Below are 6567 nucleotides of genomic sequence, written 5' to 3'. Positions count from 1 at the left end.
CTTACATGAATGTTTTTCATTGCTAAGTGTTAGGATATAAAAATATTTTCATAATGGAATGAAGTAACAACGTGTGTAGCAATGGCGTGTGAAAATAATGTGTCGACGATCGAACAATCTATTGACCAGGACCACCAGACGAGGCTAGCATGCCGGCCATAGCTGCAAATTTGCTCTCAAATACTTAGCTAAATTCTCATACCTCGTTAAGATAAGCATAGCAATCAGAAACTCTTCCTTCAGTCCTCTAACTAAATGAATTCAGTCTTGTTGTTACCTGATTCTAGCTATCAGTGATTCGCTAAGTTGCATTGAAGTCTGAATGACGGCATCTAGAGCAAACCAAAGTTGTCAAGAGAATAAACATCAGTGACAGACAAAAACAAAAATGAAAATGATTTTGAAAGAGAATACATTCTTTGTTGAGATTCGACAGGGCTCCTGTTAGGTATTCAGCAAGCTGTCTCGCGAGTGCGTGGTGCAGGTGGTTTGTTTTTGAAATACAGAGTCATTTCCTATTATAGTGATTGTAAAGCTTCTGTGATAAACTACGCGGCAAATGCAACCATCATATTGCAAACACACAGGAAATCAACCGAAATGATTTCAACTTACTCATGTTTGAGAGGCGGCGAAGATAGAACATCACATCCATTATCTGCTTTGCATATCTCGGTTTGCTCAACCGGTTAAGTGTCTGAGTAGATTAGTCGCAAATGTATGGCAATTTAATTGAAAAAGAATGCACTACTCCTTGCAAAGAGGAGTCGGAGACTAAGCAAAAAGTGGGGAATTGGAAGACTACTCGAAACTGTTGATATGTATGATAAATGTCCAAGGATCGAGCAGTATTAAAGAAATTATCATAATATTTAGTTTAAATTTACCAGTAGTAAAACTCAGTACTATTGAAGCACACAAAATATTCAAGAATTAGAACATACCTGCAAAGACCGTAGAGCGAAAAGTCGGCAAATGTTATGAAATAAACTAAAACTCTATGAATAATTAATTATTTTGCCGGAAATTTTAGAACATCAAGACAATAATCATTCCTACATATTTATAATTTCACATATCTTATGCATGTTAACCAACGAACAGTGAGAAAATGAACAAAAATGTTTCCCAATGCGCTCTTTTGAACTCATTTGTCATCAAACGATCAAATGTATTATGTATATAGTAGCTTGGTCGCCACCGCGGCCCGCGGGGAGCGGGCGCCGGGCAGTAACAAACACGGCCGAATTGTGTTCAGAGGTGGGTGAGGTTGCGTGTGCATGCCGTAAAGTTTCCAATTGAAAAATTGAGATACTGCTTGAGAAGCATAACATAGATCGATTAATAATATAAAATCGATGAAGTGACATTTCATTTCCCAATAAAAATTGTATTATTCCCAACCTAATTCTGATGTCTAATCATCATACTAGGCTAGTCTAGTGTAATTCAGAGAATCGTTTATCTAATTTGTCCATGTTGATGTAATATCAATATGTATACCCAGATTTCAGTGTGCCAAATCCCCACGTAAGATGAGTGCTATCAATTTCCAAGTGTGTCATTTTATCTGGAAAAAAGTAGTGTTGAAAAATATATTAGGCCCTACAATCGCACGGGCGTCTTAACGAAATATCAATCATAGCAGGAATGCTTGCTTAACTCATAGTAGCCGACTAAACCTTACGTTTACAGCCAGCGTGGCAGCGTGCGGGAGCATCATAGTCTCATGAAAATTTCTGATTCGTTGCCCACTGTATTCGTCGCCAAGGAATTGTCTACGCCCAATTAATTATCATAGTCAAAGCAATGGATTCAAAACATTGTTGGTGTATGGTGTGACAATTGTGGTGATCAGTGTTCAAAGTGAAATTTTTATTTTGATGATCAGTTATTCAAATGAGTTCAATCCCGCCGGAGAGGGGCAGTGCATGTCACATAAAACTGTGCCACTGCCATCTTGAAACACGTGTCAGTCAAAATCTGTCTAGGTTTTTGAAATTTTTCCTATGATATATCTATGAAAATAGAAACTACATTCGTATTATATAGTTTAATTGCTATTGAAAACGAAACGAATGCGTTCAGAATTTGCGTACCTACACGGTACACTGCTTCGGGACGCTGTTCACCTAATCATGGACATGAAGTCGCGAGACGGACTTTCATGCCAGCACCGAAATGGAGCGTCTAACTTTCCTGCGCCAGAGAAGCCAATTGAGACTTGGGTATTATTGCAGATTAACTACATCCCAAAAAAAGGGTGTTTTTTTTTAATTATATGTTTTTTGGGGTGTAGATTACGAATCTGAAATCCATTTTTGGCGGTCGGCATCGGAAAACCGATTTTTTGCAATAATACCGATCACACGTAGCGCACGACATCTTGAATGAAACTTACCCGTTGCACTGCAACGGGTAAAGAAGACGAAAATGTTACACGTTGCACTGCAACGGGTAACATTTTCGTCTTCTTTGTCCATAAATCTGGAGATACATTGCCACATCGAGAGATCACAACCTAACGCCAACTCGCAGGTTGGGTTGGTTCGCCCAGGTTCCTTTTAGATCAAAATAGAAAAAAATCGGTTTTCCGATGCCGACCGCCAAAAATGGATTTCAGATTCGTAATCTACACCCCAAAAAACATATAATTAAAAAAAAAACACCCTGTTTTTTGGATGTAGTTAATCTGCAATAATACCGAGACTTGAGTCGAGTTCGCCGTTGGTGAGTACAGATGCCCGTATGTTTTCCCTTTGTATAGTTTTTAATAGGTTTTCGTTTACATTAATGACATATAAAGGTACTCTTGCACTGTGTACGCACTATGCATTTGTATGCTGCGTCATTTCCCTCGTCTAGCGTTGTTCAACATATTCTGCTCACTTTGTAAACCTTTTACCACTGTCAGAAAAGTAGGATATGGGATATATTTTAGCAGAATTTTCGTTCGGGCTCCATGCATGGCCATAATTTGATAAGTTTTCACCGATTTCGGTCTTCATAATGAAGGGTTTCCGCTTCTGGGCTTAATGGCATTTAGTCTACATAATTTTAACCACATTATGTGAATCTTGATTATTCGTGAAAATCATTTGTCGTGCGCGAGGTGACCATTACTTTGTGGCAATGGTCATTTCGCCGGAATTTCTAACACGATCCACTCGTATGCTCGCCAGAACTAAGCGCGTCGCAACAGGGTAGGTCCGGTGAAGAAGAAATATGATGGGTGAAAAGAAGTGTGGGAGCAATAATAATGCCTATATATTAAGTAAGTCAATGTTTTTCCTAGCTCATGCTCTACTTGATCTTAGACAGTTTCCAATGTAAATATTGTGCAGTGATAGGAGCCTGCTGAAGTGTCTACTCAGAAGATTTGCGTTGTTTATTTTTGCGCTGAAGGTTGGAAACAGGTTTCACTAGACCACTTATCCCGATTGAATACGGTGAAAGTAATGTAACTTCGGAATTAGGTAAAATACCCCTTGGAACTGATTGATTATTGAATTGAATTGTAAATTGATTTGAATACCCCTTGGGTATTCTAATCAACCAGGTATAAAATTAGGTAGGTACGGTTTCCATGATTACGTATTTATTACGACATAATCCTTCCTATTCCTGTATAGTGTATAGGGTTTCTGCGTGGAGGGCTGAATGCACTAGGCACTGTCAGGAATTGCTACATATTTTGATCATACATATTAGATAGTTATTTTACGTACATGTATGCATTTTTATGTTCATAATTTATATACATTAAATTTAGTTCTATTAACCAGCATTATTATTTCAATTGCATTAATATCAATCTTGATATTGTCCATATTATTTGAATAACCCAAATATACAACTTCCTCGCTGGTGGTCTAGATCTAATTTTTAAATCCAATTCTGGTCATCGACATTTCGGCTTAAATTTGTGGAAAATTTGAAAATATCGATCTTGAAATATTTTTAAGCAAGTTTTTGTGTGAAATTGAATTTTTATATCTTCAGATTCAAAATACCGTATGTCTTTAATAATGCCAACAGATATGTTCTTTGATTCAAATACCTATTCAAATAAGTGAATTATTCAATAAATCGAGTCTTGTTAGATTTGCATTTTTAATCCTGTTGTCGGGGTGTGGGCAACCCACAAGACAAAAACACTGGAATGGCCAGGCTTGCCAATTATTAATGTCTCCGTGGCGCAGTGGATAGCGCGCTGGACTTCTAATCCAGAGGCCGCGGGTTCGAATCCCGTCGGAGATGGAATATTTTAGACATAATGTTCGAAATATAAAATTATTAATGAACGAAAGGTGTGAAGACAGTTTCCTTCAAGAGTCGGTACATTATTGAAGTATGATCTGGTGTGATACACTGGTATTTTTATTTAGCTGTTCGCTTTATTAGCATGCACTGAAATAGTTCAAGTTCAACCTTCACAACTCCTCACTGTAGTTATTTTAAGTTTAATCTACGTAAAATGGACTTGACGCTCAAGCAATGACCGAGAATAAGAGTATCCTTGCATGGCCCCCACGCCAGGAGGCTGCAGGGATGGCGGGGCTACGGCATATCTCGATGCCTGATCGTGCATAAGGACTCCTTACTTAAGACGACATCAGCATAACTTCTCCTTGTCTAAACATTACACGCATTCAATGTAATTAGCGAGAGACAACCGTTAAAGTCGCGAGTTTCAAGACGACTTGGCAATGAATGTCCACAGCGGACCTGCTTTACATTTTCCAATGCCACATTAATGCAAGGAGACTTGCCTCCATGACACGATTCAAATAGGTTTCGTGAACATCTCATCGCGTAGTGAAGCTGCTAAGGAGTCTTCTTTTATTGCTGCTACTTGTCTTGTACTGGTTTTAAACATGTCTTACGCTTGGCCGAAGCTGCGTCGCGCGCTATCGGCAATTCGGCATCAGTTTGATCTTCAGCACTCGGCTTCGATAACATGTTACTGTCTTATGCGATGGTATTCTTGCAGCCATTTGCAAACTATCAGACCAGGCATCGAGCTAATAAATTGTGACTCTTTTCTTGTTGCAATTAGTCGCCGTCTTTGCCAGCCGCTTGGGTACGCCTTGATAGCCTCGCTCGTTGGAGAGTCAATTTAGTCGAGACCTGCATGCATTCGCTACACTTGCTAACGTCGCTTCCAATCCTCCTTTTCTATTAATTGGCTTAATTATGATACGAATTTGTTTACTGATCCGGCACCAATTCTAAATCCTTGTTAATATTTCCTACTGGTTTAATTTCTCGCTCACAGGAATCGGATCGGATGTTCTCAGATCCATGCTGATTGCTGAATTTCAATTCTTATCCATTAATAATAGAATTACAATATTCTAGCAGCTATACGCGTCTATAACATGAAGTCTATTAACCTCTGTAGGTAATTAGTAATTTTTCTCAAAATCAAGGGAAGGTGAGAGTTTTAATTTGTCATGTGCATGAATGAGGGCAGCATGTGTGAAAAGTTGATTATTCAAACGATTTTTTACAACTTTCTACTGTAATAACTCCACTTGATACCCGCCACGAAATTTAACGAGAACGAGGCTTATTGGCGCTACCTGCATGCAAAGAGGATAATCCAGTCGTGTGTACAGAGGCCTGGTGCAGAGTTTTATTGTCTTGAAAGCTTTCCATGAGTGGCCGTTTGGCAAGACCATGAGTGACTATTTGGTATGACCATGAGTGACCATTAGGCCTCTAATGCTCACGAGAGACGACGAAGCATACCAGGCATCGGATTGCCGCCTGCCGTGAGGTCGGTCGCGAACTGTTCTGTGTCGTCACGCAGCAGTGATGCGCTAAATTCTCTTGCAACTTTGACTGGTATGTTAACACAAATTCTGTTGGAACATTGACTGGCATGTTAAAACAAATTCTGTTGAAACTCTGACTTATGTCTTTACACACATTTTGTTGGAAGTTTGACTGGTATGTCAACACAAATTCTGTTGAAACTTTGACTGGTATGTTAACACAAATTCTGTTGAAACTTTGACTGGTATGTTACACACATTTTGTTGGAAGTTTGACTGGTATGTCAACACAAATTCTGTTGAAACTTTGACTGGTATGTTAACACAAATTCTGTTGAAACTTTGACTGGTATTTAACACAAATTCTGTTGAAACTTTGACTGGTATGTTAACACAAATTCTGTTGAAACTTTGACTGGTATGTTAGCACAAGTTCTGTTAAAACTTGGTATGGTATATTAACACAAATTCTGTTGAAAATTTGACTGGTATGTTGACACAAATTCTGTTGAAACTTTGACTGGTAATGTTAACACAAATTCTGTTGAAACTGTGACTGGTATGTCAACACAAATTCTGTTGGAACTTTGACTGGTATCTCAACACAAATTCTGTTGAAACTTTGACTGGTATGTTAACGCCAATTCTGTTGAAACTGTGTCAAGAATATACGAATTCAGTTGAAACGCAGTCAGGAGGTTTATGCTGTATATCGCGAGTCGTTATTCTGCTGCAGCACAGAAGTGGTCAGGATCTGGATGTGCTAAGTACGATAGCACGGGTAGTA

At 38.7% G+C, this 6567-nt stretch overlaps 1 protein-coding gene and 1 non-coding gene across 4 annotated transcripts in view; both read left to right on the top strand.

The window, feature by feature from the left end:
• The first annotated feature begins 1210 nt into the window (after positions 1-1210).
• The window catches only part of LOC108670175, a 65914-nt gene continuing 60557 nt past the window's right edge, over positions 1211-6567 (top strand). Inside the window, exon 1 of one of the 3 annotated variants that reach the window (XM_047880767.1) lies at positions 1211-1260. The gene's annotated coding sequence lies outside the window, so the exon portion shown is untranslated. Of the gene's footprint in view, positions 1261-2711; positions 2731-6567 lie in introns of those variants that run through there. The other 2 variants (XM_047880769.1, XM_047880768.1) reach the window with 2 other exon arrangements.
• Trnar-ucu lies at positions 4188-4260 on the top strand. Its single transcript has one exon. It is a non-coding gene; the product is annotated as a tRNA-Arg (tRNA).

Source organism: Hyalella azteca, unplaced genomic scaffold (genome assembly GCF_000764305.2).
Source record: "Hyalella azteca isolate HAZT.00-mixed unplaced genomic scaffold, Hazt_2.0.2 contig6160, whole genome shotgun sequence".
In the NCBI taxonomy this organism is placed as follows: Eukaryota; Metazoa; Arthropoda; class Malacostraca; order Amphipoda; family Hyalellidae; genus Hyalella; species Hyalella azteca.
The sequence above is the reverse complement of the archived record's forward strand: the minus strand, read 5'-3'. Positions and strand labels throughout refer to the sequence as shown.